General features: G+C 50.1%; 1 protein-coding gene across 11 annotated transcripts in view; it reads left to right on the top strand.

Moving 5' to 3' along the window:
• Window positions 1-23,451, top strand: part of MYOCD (myocardin) — a 255,272-nt gene that overhangs the window by 64,015 nt on the left and 167,806 nt on the right. The window lies entirely within an intron of this gene.

The following is a 23,451-nucleotide window of genomic DNA, read 5'->3' as shown; positions in this document are numbered from 1 at the left end:
CTGAGGGTCTTACAAGACTGTTTGGAATATATGGTTTCATACAGCTCCATGCGTACTGCTTTTCAACATCCTACGTAATGTTTAGTCACATTTAATAACAATAAAAGTCTCCTTCGCAGCCGCATTCTGGAAAATGGGGCCGATTTTACTAAAAACAATGAACGTGAATAGTTCATGGTCTTCTCGCATTACCCAGAGATTTATCACATCTCTTGCATAATTTAATCTCTACATCTGTGGGACACAAATGTTTTACATTTCTTACATTTATGGGCAGACATCGAAAACATCTGTGCAGACCCAACGCACAAAAACATCTGGAAGACATCTCTGCCTTTTTATGACATACGTCTCCTGATCTTTTGTCTGGAACAAGTGTGCTGCTATCAGTAGTAGCTTTATATGTCGGTTACTGGGCTTCCTGGTTGGGCTTTGACAGGCGCAGGGGAAAATGTGATCAGCTCTGAATTTCAGCCCATTTCAGCAATGAATTTCTGCAAGTGGGGAAGCAATTCAGGGAGCTTCCCACCCACCCACGCTGTGAGAATTTGGACCAGGATGGGAGCAAGGCAGCCAGGGTTTGCTACTAAGCTTGTGGACAGGACTGTTTCCCGAAGGTTCAGGCTGTGCTGAGCTGCTGCTGTTGTTTCTCTGGAGCATCCCAGGCGGGTGCAGCAAAGTAGATGAGCGGGGGATTTTCTCTGTAGTGTCTGAAATAGGAGGTGGGTTGGTGGGGACTTCAGACATAGGAGAGGCCAGCTCCCCATAACAACCTGGGGGATCATATGCCCCCGAAGTGTTGGCCATATTCTTGCTGCTGTTCATATCCCAGCCCAAAGAGAGTGAGCTAAGTACTTCCCATGAGTAGGGTGGAAGGGAATCACAGCACGTGGAGGTCTTTGTTTCAATCTGCTGCTTCTGTACATTCCCAGTGTTGTGTCTGAGACCTGCTGGCTGCGTCTCGGTGAGCCCAGGGAACAGGGCATGGCCTTGGGCAGGCAGCGTGGGGCTCACCAGCCATTCCCCTGCCTGCACCCACTGCAGAGTATTGCCACCAGCCCAGCCACCCTTCCCAGCTGGAGGGCATCCAGCCTCTTCTGCAGTGAAGAGAGCATAGGCATAATTCCTGGATTATTTAGGCCCTGCCACTTGGCTATTAGGTTGAAGAATAGGCTGTGGCTTGTTTTATTTTAGCAATGTGGATGGAGATATAGCAACTCATGGATGTGCTGTGGCTGTTACTGTTTGCCTTAGAGATCTGGTTGGGAACCTGCTGTGGTGGTGGAAAGGTCTAGAGACACTGATGAAATGTTTTGGGAGACTGAGAGAAAAGTGGTAACAAGCATGATGGGTTGTGTGGTTTGGAGCAGGAAGGTGGGTCCTCAGAGGTGTAGCACGAAGTCAGCTTGGTCAGCTGAAAAGAGTGGATAAATATGCCATGAAGGGAAAGGAAGAGCTGGGAAGAAGCCTGGAAGAGAAGCAATACCAGTAGTGATGAAAAGAGATGCAATGTGCTAAGAACAGCAGGCTGGGGAATTATTGTGGCAGGCACGAACAGCTGCTGGCAGTTATCACTCACGTGTGTTTAATGTAAAAACTGGCTTAAGCAGAGCTGGAAGCTTGGTGGAAACCAAATGATGAAACTTTAAGTCTGTGCTCTGCTCTGGGTCACGCATGTCAGATTTTCTCCGTAGACAATGCCTGTGTTACTCCATCAGGACCAGTCCCGCATGCTCTAGTGATGGGTGATGGTGAGCAGGTGGCATTTGGGACTGTGCAAGGACTCACTAGGTGTGAATTAGCTGCCTTCTGCCTGGACAGAGACCTGCAAAACATTGCTGGGGAAACAAGTCCAGCTCTTTACAACCAGTCATCAAATGCCCTTCCTGCATTTCCTGCCTGCTCCTGGAGGGGCTCCTGGCCACCTGCCGTGAGCTGTCAGTGGCATTTGCCACAGTGTGCCTGCCCCACAGCAGTGCATGGAGATTGTGGCACCCTCCCACCTTCTACCACCCTCAGGAAGACAGGTGAAATATGGTGTCCTTGCAACCAGCCATTGCTTTCCTTGGGGCTGTTCATGTGAAGGGGTTTCCAGGGCAGCATAGGCTGCTTGGAGGGGTTGATTGAGGCTAACATGAATGGGCATGGGGCACCTGTCCCTCTTGGACATTCATGGAGAGCTGGGCCCATGCTGCAGAGTGGTCCATGCTCCCAGCCAGGTGCTGAGCACGGGAATCTGCAGGCAACAAACCCTAAGGCCAGCTCGTGCTTCCCTTCCTGGCATGCCCCTACCTTCTACAGATATGCTCCTCAGACCTGGTGCCTAGGCAGGGACATGGTTATGCCCATCTGATGTCTTGGGCTGGTGACCCACCCTGAGCTACCCAGACAGGCGGAGAGTGGAAGAGAGCACTGTATCCATGGGGACTTGAAATAAGAGAAATGCCAGCTGTTCCCCTCGCTTTTGTGCCTTGACAAAATCATTGGGGCTGCAGTGATGCTCTGTGAATACGCCAGGGGATACACATGACCCAAGTGTGTGCTTACTTGGCAAATGCACTTGTTGCAGTGGCTCAGGACTCCAGCAGAGACCTCCCTTGCATGGTCAGGATCTATCAGTAATGGCAGGTGAAATGATGGGGGTTGAGGTGTGTCTCACTGACACCCCAAAGAACAGTAACTGTGCAGGTGAGAACACTCCTGGGACTGTGTGCTCCCAAGCCCCGGCACATGCTACGTGCACTTGGCCCTTCAGCCAGGTTTCCCTCTTGGCCCCTGCCTTGTTCCTGTTTCTCTGAGCAGGAGCTGCCCGAGTTCGAGGCAGACCTCCTGGCAGCAGCAGGGAGGACTGCTCCTCTGGGAGCTTGCCTGCAGTCCCATTGTTAGCACTGCCTGTTCCCAGCCGGACTGCTCCGTGGCACAGCTAGAGGATCTGCTGCTATTTGTCACGTTCAGCACAGCAGGAACAGGTCAGCCCCAGAGGACCTTGTCTTTTTGGTTAGGAGCAAGGCAGGAACATGCACAGCGCCTGCCCTGTGCTCACAACGTAAATTCAATCGAGCCCATGCATGGGGACAGTGAGCAGCAGGTGAGCAGAGGGGCTGAGGGATGAAGGACGTGACTGGAGTGCCACCGCTGCCACAGAGATGAATGCTCTCATCTCGGAGCTGAGCACTGGAAAGCACCAGCCAGGTCTGCTGGCTGCGTGATGAGCCTGGAAGGTGACTCCCAGCAAGAGGCCTCTCGTGACATTAAAAAAACTTCTGTCGTGCTCCAAATAATAAGTCAACACACCATCGTTTTCTGCACGACTGAGCACCTTAAAAATGCTCATGTCAGAACAGAAGAAAACTTGTATTTCAGAAAGTCTGAAATGTTTTGCATGAGTTTTGGCTTCTTTTTCATTCCAGGAAAAAAAAAAAAAAAGTAGCAACCTTAATTGTTAAACAATGTGTCATCATGACAGAAAAATCTGGAAAGGTTTTGCATAGATGTATATATCGGAGTTCTTTGAACATCTTCAAATTTATACCTTTCACATTTTTAACAAGGAAAAAAAAAGTTAGTATGTTCTTATAGATTTAAATTTTGACAGATCTGCATTTTCTAGTGCCAGAATGTTTTCCTTAAATTTTGTGAATAAATTCCCAAAATTTTCTTATTGCCTGGGCAATTTCGTTTTGCCTGCATTCTGATATAACGTGGGATTACACGAGCAGATGTTATTTTTCCACAGGACATGATGTGTAAACTCAGACTTTTGGAGACCTATAATTTGACCAAATGTAGCTGGAATTTCCCAGATACCTGGTTGTGAGCCGTTGGTCTGAAGCAAAGTTCGATATTCTGAATAGAAGCTTTGAGGAGCATTTTATCATGGACAAAAACAACATTTTTCCCAAATCCTGTTCTAAGGAATGGCTGACCTGTTTAAGCTGAGTGCTTGCAAAACCTTCGACTGGAAGCAGACGTCCTGGCAGTCAGATCTGGGGCTTGGCAAAGCTTAAGCTACAAAAGGTTTACAGCAGAGAATTGATTGACGTTACTTGTCTGTGTTAATCACAGAGCCTGTGTTTTCCATGGTTTTTAGTAATACTTGTGAATTCCAGGATGGAAATAAGAAATCAACACAGTAGCTTTTTCTATCTTTCTCCATGAGTAGCAGGAGACACAGGGGAGAAGTGTCCGTATCATGCCTATTTTCAAGGCTTGTTCTAGGAGATAAGGCCAGGGCTGTGTACAGCCAGGGCAGTGGATGTGGTGGTGGAGACCCAGAGCAGCTGTGGTGATGCCGGTGGGAGGCCATTGCTGTTTGAGTCTTCTCCTTCCATGGAATGGTCCCCCCCTACCAGCACCACGCTTGGCTGTTTCAGCAGGATCTGACCCATGGTTGTACCAGGAGAGCTGACTTGCGTATGCCCTTTCCAGTCTGGGCCAGTGCCTGCAGTCTGGAGCAGAGCCCAGAGCTTTGGAAAGCATCGATGGCTATCTGACTTCTGAATCACGGCTTTGAGATGACAAAAATTTGCAGCCAAAATGCAGCCAGCTCCCAGATAACGGCCTCCAGACTCCCAGGTTGGCCAGTCAGGGTGACAGAGCCAGCCTCTTCATGCCCCTGCAGCATGCCCTGTGGGAGTGGGGTGGTCTCCTCCTCTACAAAGCCCTGAGAGGACCAGGAGGCTGGGGATGTGCCCATCTGCCTCCTGGAGAGCTGGAGCCTCCACAGCTTTGGGAGCTGGCAGGGAAGATGTACGCAGAAGTGAGACTTGGCAGGGAAGGTCTGCAGGAGGAGAACTCCCCAGGGGCAGCCACTGCTCCCCCCAGACACAATACTCTACTGCTTCCAAGCACGTTTTTCACAGGCAGCTTTGGATAATCAATGGGAATGTTAAACACCAAAGTGAGTAACAAGCCTGACCGGAATTTCTCTGCAGGACACACTGCTCTTGTGGTCCTCACCAGGGACAAGAAGAGGGCAGTGGAACAGGTCAGCATTCCCAGGCCACCTGAGTGGCTTAACCTATGCTGAGAGTGTCTTGGACACTGCAGGATTTGCATAGTCCGGGTGTGAGAAGGCTGACAAAGTCAATTCTGTGCATGGTGCTACCTTGCTTTGCTGTTGGGAACGGCAATGCTCCTTGAAGGTATGGGCAAGGAAAGAAAATTGCTGAGCCCTCTTTGCTTAGCAGCCCTGCAGCTCACAACTCTGAAAGAGACTTCTGTGCCCCAGTGTCCCCAGGGTGCTCTGTGCCCCTGTGTGGCCAGGCCCTGGGGTAGTGCAGAGGGGAAGGTCCTTGGCTGGAGGAGAGAAGGATGGAGGCTCTCCTTCCTAGGACACCTCTCTTTGTGGCAAAGGAAATAAGCACCCTCTTCCCAAGTGCAAAGGACCAGAGGGGTTCAGTCTCCCACCACGGTGGTCCCCGTCTCCTCTGTGATGTGAGGTAGGCACGCTCTGCATTCTAGATCCCCAAAAGCTTGGGCACCTCTGGTCACCCAGGAAAGACTTGGCTCTGCTGCCAAAGCCACAGCCACTTGTCTCCCCTTCTCACTGGGGAATGAGCAGCACCTGTCCCTGAGCTCCAGGGACGTGAGCCCTTCATGTGCATCAGAGCTGAGTCATGGCCCACATTCACAGGGATGGCCGCAGGGGTGCTCCCAGCACAGCAGGGCCCTGTGTGAGCAGCAGGTGATAGTGATGAGCACCAGCGGCACCCCAGGCTGGGGGATGGTTCCCTGCAGGCACACTTCTTCTCCCAAAGCAAGACCTGGTAGAGCCAGCAGCTGGGGAGAGCCCAGTTGGTGCTCAGGATGCAGTGGCAGGAGCTAGGGCCACAAAACCTGTGCCCGAGGGTGCTGCTGCTGGCCACCCCTGCATCCTGCGGGAGGCCGGAGGATGTGGTGGCACACTTGGTGGCTGCTGGCACTGTAGCAGGGTGGCACATCCAGCCAAGGCCAAGGGCCTTTGGGGCTGCAGGAAGGTAGTATGAGATTAGATTTTTCTTTCACAAAAACATAACATTTTCATATTTTTAATGAAGTGTTCCTGCTTACATGGGAGTATGACAGGGGTTGTTTATTTATTTGTGTTTAATAACTGAGAAATGTTTACTTCTGGGGGATTCTTCTGGTTTTCTTCCATAGAAATCCTCCCCAAAAGTTCAAGGTGAAAAGGACTTTTTTTTTTTTTTTTTTTTTTAATTAAAAATTCTGCTTTGGCAAAAACGCTACTCTCCATCAAGAAGTGGAATATCTGCCCAGTCCCAGGGCTCAGCACTCTGGTGCCCACGGAGCAGCAGGCATCTGCAGATGATCAGCAGCTCCCCCATTTGGGACTCATTTGGGGAGCCAGCACCGGCGTCGAGGTTGCTCCTGCTCTGAGCCCTTCCAGGAAACCTCCCTCGGATTCCTGGCGTGGGCTTGGGCTCTGTGATCTGGCATTGACCCCCAGAAAGGCACACAGAGACTCATTATCATTTGCTGACCCAACTCCTGTTTTCATTCCTCATGACAGGAATCTGCACAGTGTTTAATGCAAACAGAGGAAACACATTTACTGCCCTTTCTAAAAAATTCTGGTGTTACAAAGTCATGTTCAGAAAGTCGGAGCAACTGAATTCCTCTGCCTCTGCAGTCCCAGCTCTTCTTATGCTCTTGGGTTGGGAAAACATCTTAAAAGCATCCTCCTAGGAGATATTTCTTCTATACATATTGGACACTCACTGAAGGGCTTTTGGGCCAGGTGTAAGGTCATTCAGATTGTCTGCTCCCAGGAACAGCCAGTTCTCTGCAGGAAACCTTGTTTCAGCTGTAATTCTTTCCTTCAGAAACCAGATTTTATGGTATCTTGATCTTCTCATGGGCCCAGCATGGTACGTGGATCTCAGCTGCATGACTGTAGGGTTGGCAGTCCTCAGCCAGCACATACGGATTTTTCCACCTTTTAAAGCAGTAATTAGTCATCACAGCACTGCTAATTAGAAAGTAAACCTGACTCCTGGGTGCAGCTGAGCTGCTCACGGTGTGCGATGAGCGCAGACTCGGGCAGATTTTAGGAGGAAGCATCTCTTCAGAGCAGCATTCCAGAAATGTTCCCCTCTTGAGAGCCTTTCTCTGGTTCAGGACCTGTCTCTGATCCCTCGTTTTGCTCCCTCCTCTGAGGGCTTTAAGTACAGCCTGCTCCCAAGATCACAGCTAGAAGAGATCCAGTATTTTGCTGAATCTCTTTTGGGGCGCTGTCTGGTATGAAAGACAGCCAGATCAGTTCTCTAAGACACTACAGTCCTGGAGTGTCTGACTTGATATGGTTGGTGCTCATGGCCAGCAGCAGTTAGGAGGGCTACAGCACGACTGCTTTATCGATGCACTCATGGAGACAAGGCTAACTGATGTTCAAGGAGTGCTTTCAGCAGGAAATAGATGGAACTCAGCATCAGAGAGACTTCAGGGAGGTTACAAAGGGCAAATGACTTCCAAAATAAGGCTTTGGTTTGTAGGCACTGTATCAAAGTGGATTCAGGTTCAAACTTATACCCATTTTACTCTGGTTTTAGTGCAGCTGGCTGGTGTGGAGTTACACCAGAAAGTTCACATGAGATGGGGGCATCCTCTGCCCTGGCATGGGCCAGCCTGGCCATGGCATCAATCCCCCTGCAATGTGCTGCCACAGACCTTGGGACCTGCCCCAATGCATTCAGAAACAGATCTGAAAGGAAGAGAGCATTATTTTAATCAAATTGGTGCTCTGTGCATTGCTGCTGAGAGCAGCCTGGAGGATAATGCATTGCTTTGAGGGTGCTTCACTGCTGTAGGTGCTGTGACCTGTTAAATCCCATCAGGAAACCCATTTAGAGCAGCTTCAAACACATCTGCCATCCTTTGGGGCTTCTTAATCTCCAGCATATCCCAGCAGAAAAATTTACATTTGCATTCTTGCAGAAACTTAGAAATACAGTTTAAATATTCAGCACGCCGTCCCACCTTACACCTGCTGGCTCTGTTGGCCCTGACAGAAAGACTCAGTCACCTTCTCGAATGCTACAGCACTGCAGATCTTTGGCAGTAAGCTGATGCTGTGGTAAGACTGTGCTGACACAGCCATACTTTTTGCGGTACAACTAAAATTTTAGGCCATAAGAGAGCAACAAGTCTTAAATCAGGTGAACTCCAAGACACTTGTCTCGGGGACAGGGTGGAAGCAAAAGTATTCTTCTGGAAACACGTGTGGTGCACCAGACCTCATGAACGGGCTGCTCACCTTGTGCACATCCCAAGGAACACGGGCTGCCCAGAGCTTTGGACCTGTTGTCCACATCACCCATGGCCCCGTGTTTGTAGGACTGTGGGATGCACGGGGAATTTTATGAAGTCATCTGTCTTGGGCAGCCCACAACTAAATGCTGTTACCAGTTGACTTTCTAAGAGGGGGTCTGACAGTGATGGGCAGTGCTGCTAGTCCATGCTGCTTACAGAAAGAGTTAGGAGCACACAGCTCAAAATCCCTGCTCTTCAGTTAAGTGAACTGTGTATCTTACCAGGCCTGCAGATGAAACAAAGAGCTGTCATGCCGAGAGTGGCTTCACAGTCTTACCCTGTCCTCGACATAAAGATTAAGGGAAGCAGTTCTGGTTCAAGTGTTTGAGTGGTGCCTGTATAATTGAATTTCATGCTTGTTCATTCCCTCTGAAGTGGTGTATGCAGGCAGTCACTTGAAAGGGGGAAAATCTTGCTCTCTGTGAACTTTCATACATTCAGAGAGATTTTTAGTAATTGGTAAATCCTGCTTCAGACCCTTCTTACTGTGAGAGATGCTGATGAGAACGGGCTTGTTTGCATAGAGGTTTCTGAGGATGAGGGGTCACTTACATTCTCTTTATGTCCAAACGACCCGAAACTTTTTGCACCCTTCAGAATTGGTGCACACGTCTCCCCCGTGCGCTTGTGTTGGGATGGCATCTGGGGGTTCTGAGTCACAAGACTTTCCTGGGGACGTCACAAGCTCTACAGCTGTGAGGCATACTGGCAAAGCAGTGTCCCACTGGCTGTGGTTGGCTGTCAGTCCACATTGGCCACTAGTGATTTGCACCAGGATGTGGGGTTTTCATACACTGGTACCAGCGTATGGCACAATGGATGAGTGGTGACCAGGAAGGATGCTCACATGCTAATTAATTGTTTTCCTTGCAAGTTGATGGGACTATTGGCACACTTGGCCGTGGTGGCCAGTGGGATGAGATTAATCGCATATCCTCACTGTGAATGCTTGTCCATGGCCACAGAGCAGGAAAGCAGAGTCCCACCTTCTGCACAAGGAGTGGGTTTAGGGGCTGGAAAACAAATCAACAGCTTCAGCTGCCTTTCGGTTTGCTCTTACTGTTGCCATAGGCTGTCTGGGAGCAGTGGTGGTTAGAAACCCCTACCCTCAACTGCAAGTGTATTTATGGTCAGTGCAAAGCCAAGCTCTTGTGCCATCCTTGCCCTGCAAATGGAAAAGCTCCTTCCTCTGCAGAGAGTGCAGACATGCTGACAGGCAATCCTGTTCCCCACAAATTCCTTCTGGGGCTCAGAAAGTTCTCTGTCTCTCTCCAAACAATATTCAAGGAAATATCTCCTGCTCTCCAAGACTGTGGTGTGCACCATACTCTCCTGCAAGCCCAGCTTGGTTGAGCCACAAGCTTTTCCAAATTAGAAGCAGGTAGTAAAGGCCTTCACCACGACCTGCAAGCACCCAAATCAGGTGGGCTCCTCATGACCCAGGACATGCTTGTGCACGTGCCAGTTGGCCACACGGAGAGCTGTGACAGCACTCCTGCCATTCCACTTAGAGGCAGCATGGCCTCAGCCCTGGCTGTGATGGGGATGAGGATGATCGTGATGTACTGCAGGGCAGATCCTGCTGCAGGTCACAGCTGCACTTGTCCATAGGGCCTGAGGGAGGCACAAGTACCCAATGGAGCTTCCCTGGCACACCCAGGTCATCTCAGAGAGCTCAGCAGGCTTTGATATGACTCCTGAAGACCTTGTGCCTAACACCTCCCTGGTGTGTCACAGCCTCAGCAAGTCCAGAGCTCAGGGATACAAGGGAATACATGACACATTCTTCCTTCCCCCTGAGCCCATAGGATTCTCCCTTATCCCATTTTTGTATTTTTGGATTTTACCTTGGCATGCCATCAGTGCTTCTTGTTCAGGATGTGGAAGAGCAAATAGCCTGGTTAAATGTAGCAGCTCTGCCTTTCTGTCCGTGCACGTGGTTGTCTCTGGGCCTCAGGTGAATGCTGCCAGCAGGGATGAGCAGGTCAGGATCCAGGTGGCTGCATAGGTGTGGCCACATCCCATATGGGTGCTGGAAGGGATTTGGGACTGTGAGGGAATGTGCGTCCACTCAGGTCCCAAGGATGTGGTTTGTCATGATGGACTTTTGGGACTTGTGTTTGTGCTATAATTTTTTATCAAAATCTTAGCTCATAGGGGTAAATCAGCACTGCTTAAAAGAAAGATCAAGCTCCACAGCACAGGTGCTCATCTGCCCTGGTCCTGCCCCTCTGCCCAGTGCTGTCCCAAATGCCTGGCATGTGGCTTTTGCATCCTGGCTGTGCAGGCAGGCCGCAGGAAGATGAATGAGACAGATGGGGCTTGCTCCAGGGAGCTTTGGGTAATGGTGCCTTACACCCAGACTCTGGAGTCAGATAGAATGAATGAGACACAATTATCAGACCACTGGCAGAAGGAGATGAGCTTTTTTTTTTCTTTTTTTTTTTCTTTTTTTTTTTTTCTTTTTTTTTTCCCGTCATGGCACTTGGGCAGCTGGTGGCAGCAAGGAGTCCTGAGGGACAAAAGGGCAGCAGATGCCTTGGCAGGGAAGAGCAGATGTTGACAGAGCGAGACGGTGGAGAAGAGGTGAACTCTCCAGTGCTGGGGGAACTGGGAGACAGAGGTGTGTGGTGTTGACATTGGCCAGACACCAAGAGATTTCCTGTTCTCTGGAGAGCCCTTGTCAGCAAACCGCAGCCCCACAGGCAGCAGCAGCAGCACGGCAAAGCTGTCCTGCAGAGCAGGGGTCAGCATGGCTAGGCTGCTGCCTGTGCATAGGATGGGAGAGGACAGGATGGGATGGGATGGAATAAGACAGTTGCTTGCAGGAAGATGCCCCATTTTTCTGTCCTTCTATGTTCCTCCCCCAGTCTGCCCCCATCATGACAGCAAGAGGATGCTCTATCAGGGCATGGAGTCAGTAAAAGCAGTGTGGGATCACAGGAGTGCCCTTTTCCATTGCCCCTCTTGCCAGGAGGACAAATTGGGGTTGCAGCCCCAAGGCATTCCCAAGCAGTCCTCTGCTCCCATAGCATCATCCCTGCTGCCCAGCGAGTCCCAGAGCACCCACCAGCCCTCCTCGCCTCAGGGCATCACCGCAGCCAGCCCTGGGCAGCGGTGCCAGCATTGCCCCGGGGGCTCACACATGATGGCCCCACGGATGTCCTGGTGTTGCACCCGTGCACCCTGTAATGACACCGTGCTGTGCCACTGCCTGCACCCGGGGCACTTGCCAGGCAGCCAGGCAGCCAGGCTGGTGGTGGAGCTGGCATTTCCCTTGAGAAAGGGAGAGCATCTCTGTGCTGAAAGCAGGCTGATACCGAAGGCAAGATTTACGAGTGCATTGTCCTGTTGCCAGTAGACATTTGACCAGCACCCCTACACATGACATTTGTTTGTTCAATTGTAACACAATTCATGGACTCTTTAGGAGAGTGTTGATGCTGTGACATTAAGCAGCCGATTACTCCTGTGCTTGGCAGGCGCTCAGTCCTGCTGCGATATGGCTCCTGCCCAGCACCTTCCCTAGCAAAGTGCATTGGCATAAATATGTGAGTAATGCAGGTGACAGGCACTGTGGCTCTGGCTGATTATCCATTGCTTTTATGTAATTTATGCTCCAAAAGTAACTGTGCTCAATCTTGTCCATGAACTTGATTCCTTTCATGTGGTTTTTTGTGCTAACGAGATTAAATCAGTTCCAATAGGCACCGTTTTAATGGAGATGATAAACTTTTATTGAACTCAAGCACATTAAAATGAAATGTAAGCAATAGGTGACTTTAGCATAAGTCTAGAGTCTTTTCCAATCTGGATCAAGCCAGCATACCTTCCCTGTTAAGCAACAGCCAGCACCCCAGCACGTTTTATGAGCTCCTAAAAGGGCCGAAAAATCCTTCCCCCACCCTGCTTCCTTGTTGCAAGGAGCTGGGGGCTGGGTCCGAGCATTAATGGGAGCAGCATCGTGACCTGGGGGTGCAGCCATGAAACGAGGCGTAAACACGGCTAAGTACAGGGCTTCACATCTCCCGAAAACAGGAAAGCAGGGGATGGGTAATTTGGTGTTTTACAGCAGTTTTGTCTGCTAATCTGTGATCTGTTTGGTCTGCCAGTAGGATTATTATGGTGGGTTTACTGAAGAAGTGCCAAAAATGATGTTAAATAAACTGTTTACACAATGTAACTACAGGCTAAAAAGCTAAACAGAGAGTCCCAAACTCAGCCCCATTGCAGGTTTGAACAAAAATAAACCTCTCGACACTTTCAACTGGACACTGCCGCTCTGCAGAGTCTGCTCTGTTTGTTGAATATTAAAACATAAAATTAATGTGTTTCCCCCTCTTTCTGGGGCTCTTTCCAAAGGTCTCATGGCTGGAAACATGATCGGATCATTTTGAGCTCCTTGGCTGTCCTTGGAATTTGCTGTGATCATTTTATCCATTATAAAATATTCAAGTTTCAGAATGACTATAGGAAAGACTATCATTCTTTAGAAGTGGGTTGTGTAATGTTGTTTTTAAGAGGACAGGAAGAGCGCGAGCTTGTTCTTTGCTTTCCAAGGATTTATAAGGGAGATGTGGGTGACAGAAATGCACAGTGGGGAGGCTGGCCACGCAAAGTGCCATCCTCACCAGGGGGTGAGTGATGTGGGAGAGCCATCCACTGACTTAAAGGACAACTTGGAGAGGTGCAGGAGTTTTCATCCCTTTCCTTCACTTTTGCCTGTATTTGACATGAGTGTATTCTTGGCAGAGGAAGAAGCTTGAATGGAAGCTGGAAAAATCAGTGGTGTTAACTTCTTGGCTAAGGAATCATGCGCAAATCACTCTTGATTTCTGACTATTTCTGTCAGACACAGTGTCCCTGTAAGAGCCAGGCAGTTTCTGTAGCACATAGGATAAGCATGCAGTTTGTGCAGGACCCATCAGTTGCAGCCTGCGTTTGTTCCAAGTCCTTGCTTTAGCATCAGAGGGTTGGGATTTTTTATTTTTTTTTTAAGCTACAGTGAGATGAATACAGCATAACCAGCATTGTCATCAGCTTCAAGGCTCCATCTGGGACAAGGATTTGGTGTTTGTGCAGGGTTTGTACCACATTCCATAAAGATCAAGGAAGCAGACGTGCTGGCCATCGACAGTCGTGTGGTAGGACACCGTGCACCCGGCACTTCCTGTGCAAAGGTTGTATCACTGTTTTCTGAGCATGCCAAAGCTGTGGGCAGAGAAAGATCATTGACATAATTTGCATGGGATTTCAAAAGTCCCTCATAATAGGCAGCTGAAGGAACTGGGTCATCCAGGTCACAGCCCCAGGTCCAAACTTGGGGGCAGGAAGCAAAGAAAGCCCGCTTTGTCCTGGTGCTTCTACATTTCCTGACAGGTTCAGTGCTGTCAGACGTTGCTAGGGATTGCGTACAAAAATGAAGGAAAAAGATACGGAGGTGCAATGTAGAGAATGCCACATGATGCTGCCTGTGCAGTTTAGGTTGAACTTCACGTGTGTGCTCCATGGGATAGGTTTTAGTTATAAGAAGATTTTTTATTTTTATTTTTTCCCTATAGGAACCAGCTTTATTCCAGGTTCTTTATTTAAGGTACATTATTTATGTACCTTGCTTGTTTTGCAAAGCTGTGGTTATATTAAACATGTAGTCATTTAAAGGTTGGGAAAATGGGAAAAATGTAGTAATAAAACACAATTTCACTTTAAAAATAGACAGCAAACCCAGCAGATCTGTCCTCATAGCAGTGCACAAAAGGTCACCACAGGGTTTGTTTCCCTCCATCACCCAAACTCAGCAGAGACAGAGTGCCGGGCACTCTGGGTATGGTATGGGATGACCAGCAAATCCTTCTCCTGCTGGCTGCCCAGCATCTTGCTGATAGCAGAGGCACTAGGAGGCGTGTGAGTCAGGCCCTGCAGTGCAGCAGCACTGACAGAGGCAGGCTCCCCATTACTGGCCCCAGGGCCAAGGTGGCACCACGACGCTGGCACTTGGGAGCTGGGGCGCAGTTGGGGGCTGCAGGGGCTGGGGCTGCTTCCTGCCACCAGCTCATCTGGACAGGCTCAGCACGCTGCAGTCACAGAGGACAGCCAGGCACGGCTCCACATCACAGGTACTAGAGCAAAAGGGATTTTCAGGTCCTCGTGTAATTGGGTGGATTTGTCACAAAGGATGCAAGAGCCCTGAGACACCCTCCCCAAGTCATCTGTCAGATCTCTAAAGGACAGGCTTCCCAGCAAAGCCTTGACAACAATTGGAGAAAATCAAGTGTTTCCCCCTAATTTTGCTTTTTAGAAGGATTAAACTTGTTCTTTGCTGAATCTGTCACAAATTGTTCAGCCCAAAGGGTTAAAGTTTGGCAGTGCAGCAAGCAAACGAACAATGGGTCATATCATGGAAACTGTCAGGCAACCTTAAATATAGCTGTTATGATCTGCATAGTCTGCAATGCTCTGGAAACCAGGATGAGCAGTAAAGGGAAAAAATTCATAGAGGCCATAGAGTTGTTTAGGTTAGTCAAGAACAGAGAGGGCTGCAGGGAGCTGAGGAAAGCCAAAGGGCACCCGGGGAGAGGGAGGGCAGTGGGAGCAAGGGAAGGAATCTGCCTGCCGAGGGGGGATGCAGGGATGGGGCAGAGTGGGGGCAGGTTGCGTGGTTCAGTGGCTTATCTGATGGCAGCTGGTGACCCCATCTTCCTCCCGTTCTCCTTCTTGTGCAGCCTCTCCAATGTGCTCAAACCCAAGGACTGATTTAGAGTTTGAATAAACCTAACTGACGAGCCAGGAGTCAGTGCTGGGCTCAGCGTTGACGTGGAGGTCCCAGGTCCTCTGAGAGGAGCTGAAATCCACCCCTTACCACCCACTGGGGACTGCAATGTCTGCTCCTTCCCTAGACAGCATCCCAAGTATCCCAACTGAAGCAGCCAGCAAACATGGGCTGAACTCGGAGCCCAAAGGCTTCAAAGCAAGTTGGAAACTATTTTATCACAGGAAGATCAGTGCAAGCCGCAGTGCTGGATGCGGTCGGGTGTGGGGCTGGGAAGCCCTCTTACGGGAAATATCTCTTAATATGCTTTCTGAGCACGAGCCTGGCAAGAGGAGGAGTCGCTGAGGAGGGCTTTGCTATGCAGAAGGTCAGACCCAACATCCCTTCTGGCCTCCAGCTCCTCAGGCAGATGCTTAGCTGGAATACGGTGTAATAGCCACACAGCCCAGATGATTTGTACATTTAGCCGAGCTTTTCCTTCCCACTCTCACTCCCATGAGTCTCTGTCCATGTCTCTCTGCTTCCTCCGTGGGCACTGTCGGGCAGTGGGCGGTGTTGGAGTACCCCAGTGCCCACCCACATGATGTCCGTGGCCACTGGCTCAGACCTGACACTGGATCTGGAGACTCAGGGGCACCACAGCCACCACACCAGCAATGAGGTGGTGGTTTCTCTGCTAGCTGCTAGCTTGTTGCTTCCTGGCTGTGTCTTTGGAAGCCCTTGGGGACATAATGCAGCTCCGTCTGGGTACAGAGATAGCAAAGCTGCCCTGGGAGGGGGCTTTGGCTCCTCACCATGCCCTGCCTGCCCGTTCCTCCCAGAAACCCCACGACTCTCCCAAGAGCTGTGCTGGCCCCTGGGCTCACCACCTCTAGGGCCTCCCGTGATGTCCCCAACACCTCCCATACCCAGTGCCCTGCCTGCTCCCCTCACCCCCGGCTCATGGCCCAAAGCAGCATCCTGATGTGCCAGGAGGGACCGGGCAGCTCTCGGACATCCCCTCGCCGCCAGGGTCACTGGAGGATCCGCAAGGGACGACTGGGGGCAGGTCGGTGCCAGGGAGACGCCCCCTGTGCGACGTGGCACAGCGCTGACCTGAGTATTTCCACTGGCCTTCTCTTGACCATTTTTGGTCCCTTTCATTTGTTTTTGAATGTGTTCCTCCTCTTTGCCCAAGTTCTTTGCGCTAATTGGGAACTGGCTCCTCTCGGGGTGGGAGGTCTGTCAGGAGTGCCTCATGACAGATTTACTTTGTCTCCCTGACTCCGCATTTTGGCAGTTTGGTTCTTCTGCAATGTTCTGGATTTGGATTTTACTTCTCAGTGCTGATATCCTCACAATAGGCAGCCTATGGATTGACTAAATTAAAACATAACGAGCTGGAATGCAACTGGCAGCTCTGCGAGATCCCCATCAGGATGGCGGTGGCTGCAAAGGCACAGCTGAGCAGTGTCCTGGGGTGCATGGGTGGGCGGCCGCAGCCCCACCACGAGTGGAGGAGACCACGGTGGGACGCGTGTGCCCGCGCAGCACACTGACAGCAGAGCCCCGCTGCGGGCAGGGCCTGCGGGCACTGGCAGGAACACTGTGCTGATCTCCATCAAGGTGCTGACAGGCGTGAAGTGTAGCTTAGCAGAGATGAGGTGAAGCAAGTTCAGAGGGAGTTGAGTCAGAGAGCTGAATTGCTGCCGCTGGGAGGCAGGGGATGTAGCTGTTCCTCATAAACAGCATCGGTTCTTGCGCCCTACAGCCTCTGGCTGCATCATCCCTCGTCACTCCAATGCTGGAGTCTCTTCTCAGCCCCAGCACTGTGTTATGAGTGCCACCAGAACCCTCTGTGGCTGAGTCTCTCCTGCTGCATGGTGGCACCATCTTCATGTCAGCCTTGCGTCTTGGAGATGGGAGCCTGGAGCCTCTCTCCTGCTGCCTCCCATCCCCAGAGTGTCCATCCAGTAGCTGTACTAGTACACACTTTCCTCTTTCTGTTTCCTCTCCACATTTCCCATTATGTGTGCATCCAACTCCCCCAGACCCATTTTCAAGCGAGAGGGGCTTTGCTACCCTATTGCTAGCCTGACTCAACCTGGCAGGTCACCAGGTGTGATGGTCTCAGAGGACAGCCCAGTTCTGTGGCCTGTATGTGGAGGTGAAACACGGTGTCACTGCATTTGTGAAGAGCAGCCAGCGAAAGGAAGAAAAGGAAATCTTGGGTGGCACTGAATGTGGGAGGCTGTGGCCAGTACGGGATGGTGGGAATGTTCATCCCGGCTTGTCAGGCTTCGGAAGGAGATCCAAACCCAGGGAAGACCCTGGAGAGATGGAGAACATGAGAGCTGAGAGTGACTGTGATGGGAACCCAGGCAGGGAACAATTGGGAAATAGTGAAAAAGAGTGAGAAAGCGGTTTGCTCTCCCTCGTGAGGATACTGCTGCTCACTGCAAGCAGGCTGGGGCCTGCCCATCTGCCAGCTCTGCTGAGGCTCTGCAGCCTCCCTGCCTGCTGCGCCTGCCAGCACCTGGCAGTTGCAAGCAGGAAAGCACTCCGGAGTGCATGGCATAGGTATTGTTTAGTTTGGGTCGAACATGCCAATCAGCAGCACAACAGGAAAACTAACGTGGCAAAGACACGCTCACTTACATTTCCTGAGACAGCTCTGACCATGAGGCTGTGAGCAGCGCCGGCCAGCATGTGCTTGCAATTAGGACACAAATCTTCCTCAACGCCTCTCTGCAGCCCGGAGGAGGAAGGCAAACACATTAGCAAGATCCAGGATGAGACATAGGAAGATCTGCCTGGATGCTGGGTGAGGTGAAGGGATAGCCACTTTCTTCTGGAATGGGAACCAGCAGGCTTGAGGATGTGGGGCAGCTCCTGTCAAAAGGCACTGCCAGAGGGAAGGGCAGGAGGAGGATGGCTTCAGAAGCAGCTCTGTGTCAGGGTATTTTCACCCTCGTTTCTCATAAGTTATTCCCAGTGAGGTTCTGCTGTCCTTCGGGAACTGGACAAGGTCTGCATCCCCTGCCCCTGAGCTCTGGGGACCCACCTTGCTCTTGGCATGAAAATTTCTTCACAGAAACTTGTTCACCTCCAAACCCAGCCATGTTCCTTTCCCAAGGTAGTGGGACAATATTAAGACCATGGGTGAAGCTTGCAAGATCACTCTCTCGTTTCTTGACTGTGGGGTATCTCTAAATACTAATAACAGGGCAGTGAACCATCAAACCTCACCAGTGTCTGTTTAACGTATCTTATGAACTGAACAAGGTAAATAAAACCAGAGGGATGGCTAGAAAAGGGGCTCAGAGAGCCATTGCTGGTTAGGCCAAGAAGGAACATCATCTGGCTTGTCTTCCTGCACAGAGCAGGCCAGAGTGTTTCCCCAAGTGAGTGCTTGTAGAGCACGTATTTTTGGCAATTGTTTTGTATCGATTTTTGAGTTGGCAATGGTGGGAACTCCTCCCACAGCCCTGGGTGATTTGTTCCAGCGCATCTTATTGTACATCAGATCATCAAATTAACCTAATGATCAGCTTGATTAAATTATGGTAAATAAAGTAACAGAACTGTGACAACTTTTTGGAAAGACATCACTCTTGTTTAGCTCTGAACTTCCCAAATCAGCTGTCTTCTGACTAGCTATATCTCTGCCAACTCAATGAGGAATTTGGACTAGACGACCTCCTGAGGTCCCTCCAACCAACTTTGCTTCTATGAATAGCTTGTCCAGGGACAGTCAACCCTTTGCATGGGCTTCAGCATCTGACTGCAACTAAGTACCATATATCTCCAGAACCTTAATGCTCAGAAGGTCCTTGGATCCAAAAATATTGCCAGTGCATGGGACCATAGGTCTTTTGAGACTCTTCTGGAGATGGGACACTCAGCCACCTTTAAGAGCCGGTCTCAAAATCAATAAATAAATAAAATGCAGGATTTAAAATATTTCATCCTGACTTATCACAGCCACACTTAGGCAATCTTTTCAAAGCAACACAGTTACTCTAGCCCAGGTGAAGCCCTGGGAATTCCCTGTTTATTTTGTTGTTTAAAAGCTTAGCCTTTGCACAAACAAACGGTAAGCCCGTAAATAATACATACTGACTTGTAATTGCTTGAATATCCACCTTCACTGCTGTTATGGCAGCGTTTTCAGATGGAATAGCTGTCCATACCGCAGTCTTTACTAGTCCAACCTCTCAGCAGACCCAACTTCCCTAAGCGCTCTCACTTGCATGACCATCTGCATAGCCAAGAACTGCACCCTCACTGAGACAAGAATCTACCAAGATGTTTGCAGGAGAAAGGGTGGTAAATGTTGGTGCTTTGCAGGGTAGAAATTCAGGTGAGAGCCTGTCTGGGTGGACAGAAAGAGGGGGCAGCCATGTACATCTTGTCAGGGTGGAAAACTGCCAGGGTGTGAAGAGGAAGAAGCCACTGGAAGTGTCTAAATTCTGGCAGCAGATCCCCATGCTTGTGTGGCACCTCCTGCCCCTGCTGCCCGGGCAGGATGGGCAGGACAGGCAGGATGGGCAGCAGAACAGGCAGAAATGGCAGGACAGGCAGCAGGATGGGTAGGACAGGCAGGACAGGCAGGAGAGGAGCAGGATGGGCAGGACGGGCAGGATGGGCATCCCCTCCGCCAGTTTGGGAGAGAGTCCAGCTTTCAGGAGCATTGCTCACATGAGCCTTCAGGCTCCCAGCTGATGAGCCCCCGGGGAGTCCGGAGGAGCGGAGGTGGGGCCATGACCCGGTGCTTATAGAGAAACTCAGCAGGAATTAGATCTGTTTCATAAAATAAACAGTGCAAGTCTCTAATTTCCAAACAAGCCCCAATGGCCCCTTTCCCTGAGCAGTTCTGCTGTGACTAATCATACTGGTAGGTGTTGGGTCAAAATCAACAATGGTTCTCCACTAAGGTCACTTACTTTCTCTGTTTACAGTGCTAATTTTATCACTGCTCAGAGTGGCTAATGGTATTATTTATACGTTTAGCAATGATAAATGTTGATGCTAAATAAAGGCTTCCTGGCGTAGGCAGGTTGAGGGCTGATATGGTACATCCAGAACTTTATCATCAAAGGAATTAGCACTGTGGGTAAGAGCTTTCCTGGTTTTCTGCAAAGCTGAACACTTATGCATGGGAAATGGTGTCAGCAATTAGCCTTGCCTGATAACATAGCACATCACTAATGGGCAGTGCCTTTAAGAGGCTGGATTTCAAGCAACTCCCAGGGAGGGCAAAGGGAAGTCCCCCGGCATCTTTGCCATTGTGAAAAGCTGCGTCTAGAAGTACTCACACCTTCAGCTGTGTAAAAGTGCCCTGCGGGAAGGCAAGGCAGACATGGAAGCATCACAGTGAACACACAGCCCTCTCTCCTGAAGCCATGGGGAGCAGGGATGCACAGCCCAGGTTACCCAGGGTCATCCCCCATGCCCAGCCCAGGGGCTACAGCAATGCTCAGACAAGACTCCTCACAAATAAGGCTTTTTCTCTAGAAAAAATGTTTACTTTCTAGTGAAAAATCGCAGCCCACAATGCTTCAGCGGAAAGCTGGCAAAAAGCCAGGCAGTTCGACCCAGGGATGCCACAGGGGTGACTCACTGGACTTGTAGTTTTGGAACCCCCCGTTTCCGTCATCTTGTTTTTGGCCAGACTACATCACCCATGATGCGCCATAAGCCTTTTCCTGTGAGTTGGGCTGATGCATGGTGAAAGTCCTTGGCTGTAGGCCAACCTGACTCAAACACCATGAGGCCCTTGCATACCTTTTCTAATTAGAAAATTCACCCTTTTCCAGTGAGAGATGATACTTTAAGAAACTTTTAATGACATTTGATTCCATCTTGAGTGAAAATTTTTGGCTTTTTTCATCTTGGTAAAGGGACAATGGGAGCACAAAAGAGGTCTCAAGGCCAGGGAGACAGGAAGGTCTGATCTGGAGGCATCTTGGCCAGGGGCAGCAGACAAGGGGTGGCAACTAAGGTGGATTTTTGAGAGAACGGTGAACTGCTATCCCAGAGCTATGGGGTAGCAGCAAAGAAGGTGAAGGAATAGAACACGAAAGGCTGATGGGAAGGAACTGAACTGTAAATCAATATGGGGTCCATAGGTGTGATGAGGATGGTGGTAGATGTAATCCTTATTCCTCTTAGTGTCCACAGCCAAAGTGTTGTGATGCCCATAGCATCCCTAATCCAAAAGTTAAGCATGCTAAGGAGTCCTGGATCCGACCTTCATTCAAAATGAAGCCACCTTATACAGATATCACTTTCCCAGGTTACATAAGAGTGACCACAATTCAGTCTCAGTCCCATGTCCTGCTTGCTGCACATCTGCTTTTGTCTCTGCCCTGAACGTCTCTTTCCCAGCTCTTCCTGTCTGGTGAGACAGCAAAGACGACTCTGCAGGCCTGTGGGCTTTGAAAGGGTCAAGGAGCAGAGAGCCCAGGGGGCAGTTTATGGCAGTATGTTTTTCATAGGAAGATCTGCTTGGATGTAGCACATGGTCCTGGGAAGTGCTGAAGGGCCCAGGATAGGGGTGATTAGACAGACTAAGGACCTCTCACAGAGGAGCTTGTCTTCACAGAAGTTGGACAATGTGCAGTGCCTGTAGCAATTTGCTGATTCTTCAGCTGGGTGCAAATATACTTGCAGCTCGCAGCCTACTTTCACGTAGATTGACTTCATGGCAGATCTGGGTCGAGGTAATTGAAGTTGTGCCAAGGTTGCATGCTGTCTTCCATTCATGAACTTGTCATTCCTGATCAAAATGTGCCATGAAGAGATGGGTCTGTGATTCTGCTGCTGCAGCTGATGTACGGTGCCTCCATGCCCAGATATGTCCCCACTACTGTGGACTTAGGCCTTATATCAGTTTCACTGAGATGAGAATTAGATCAACAAGGGCCTGGATTCATTTCAGGGGATCCTCTGATCATGGATTTCCTCTGCACAGGTTGTCTGCTGCACCCAGTAGTCTTGTGCCTGAATCATACAGTTCATTTTGATGCCACAGCCTGGCTATGTGGGGAAGTCTGTCATCTGTATCTGCTGTAGCAACTGAGGCCTCCTGTGGCAGTGCTCCTGCCTGACATTGCAGATTTTGCATTTGCTGAGAACCAGGCCATGTCCTGGGCACTTTGTAGCAGGGCATCCCTACCTCCTGTCAGCCCTGCAGAAGCCCTGCATGCTTTGGAAGCCCTCTGGTACTATCTCACAGCAACTCCACAGCTCTCACAGATGTTCACAACTACGTCTCTGCCAATGTGATAGCAGAAGGCAAAAACCTAGGAGCAAGTTGATCAATGTCACATCATGTGCTTAGGGGCCATTCTTAAATGTCTGTAGTTCTGCTGCTTCAGAATAAATGACTTCCAGCTGTGAGAGAGGCACCAGGGTCACACAGGTTAAGCTTATGGCTTTCAAAGAGGCAGCTGGCAGTATGTTAGCTAATGTCAGTTTTTGGGTAGCCGTTCCCCTCCTGTACAATGAAGAAACTAGGAGATCCTCCAGTAGAAATAGTTGCTTGATGTCAGAACTCTAGATGCTTTGGGGCACTGAACCCAGACAGCAGTTTCTGGAGGGAGCTGGGGTACTTGTTAGTAGGAGAATTGCAGTCGTGAGCCTGGGTAAAGATGCATCTATTCTGGCTGGTGATGCTTGCTGCTGCTTCTCATGGTGTAGCACCTGATGGACCAGCATGTGGTTGGGTGAGGCAGCCTTGGTGCTCACTGCCACGGGGTGCAGTTCTGATGGTCGAGCAGGAAGCAGAGGGGTATTTAAGTGCAGCTGGGAGAGAGATCTTGTAGATCTTTTGATTTTATAGGTTGTAATAATTGTTGGCTGCGTTAGGTCTTGTAAAGAAAACTTCACTGTGATAATAAAGGAGCCTTCAGAGATGGTTGCTTGCTTCTGTACTTCATCCCCTTCCCCTTGGAAATGTCCTTGGCCATGCCCTTGCCCTCAGAAGGATGCATCTCAGGAATGGCGGGGTGCATGATTGTCTGGCATGATGCTGGCTCAGGCTTTGTCTGGGGGCTTCGCCTCTGGAGGTGAAAGTGAAGAACTCGAGGAATGCCAGTGCCACAGAAGGAGAGGTCCTGCTCTCTGTGGACAGCTGGTGCCTTTAAACAGGGCCAGTCTGGGTGTGCTCGCTGTCTCGCTGAAGAGCTGAGAGCATGGGCTCTGCCAGGTGCAGCTGCATTTGCAGGGCAGCCCAAGGACCATTTTGTGTTGAACGCTTCCTTCTGGGTAATATGGCACGGCTGTATGCGGTTCCTGTCCTTAGGACTGGAGTCAAGAGCTATACATTCTGTTATGTGAGCTAGCACATTAATGTAAACAGCAGTCTCCAAAACAGTGGCAGGAGACTT

This window comes from Cygnus atratus, chromosome 18 (assembly GCF_013377495.2).
Source record: "Cygnus atratus isolate AKBS03 ecotype Queensland, Australia chromosome 18, CAtr_DNAZoo_HiC_assembly, whole genome shotgun sequence".
Lineage (NCBI taxonomy): Eukaryota > Metazoa > Chordata > Aves > Anseriformes > Anatidae > Cygnus > Cygnus atratus.
The sequence above is the reverse complement of the archived record's forward strand: the minus strand, read 5'-3'. Positions and strand labels throughout refer to the sequence as shown.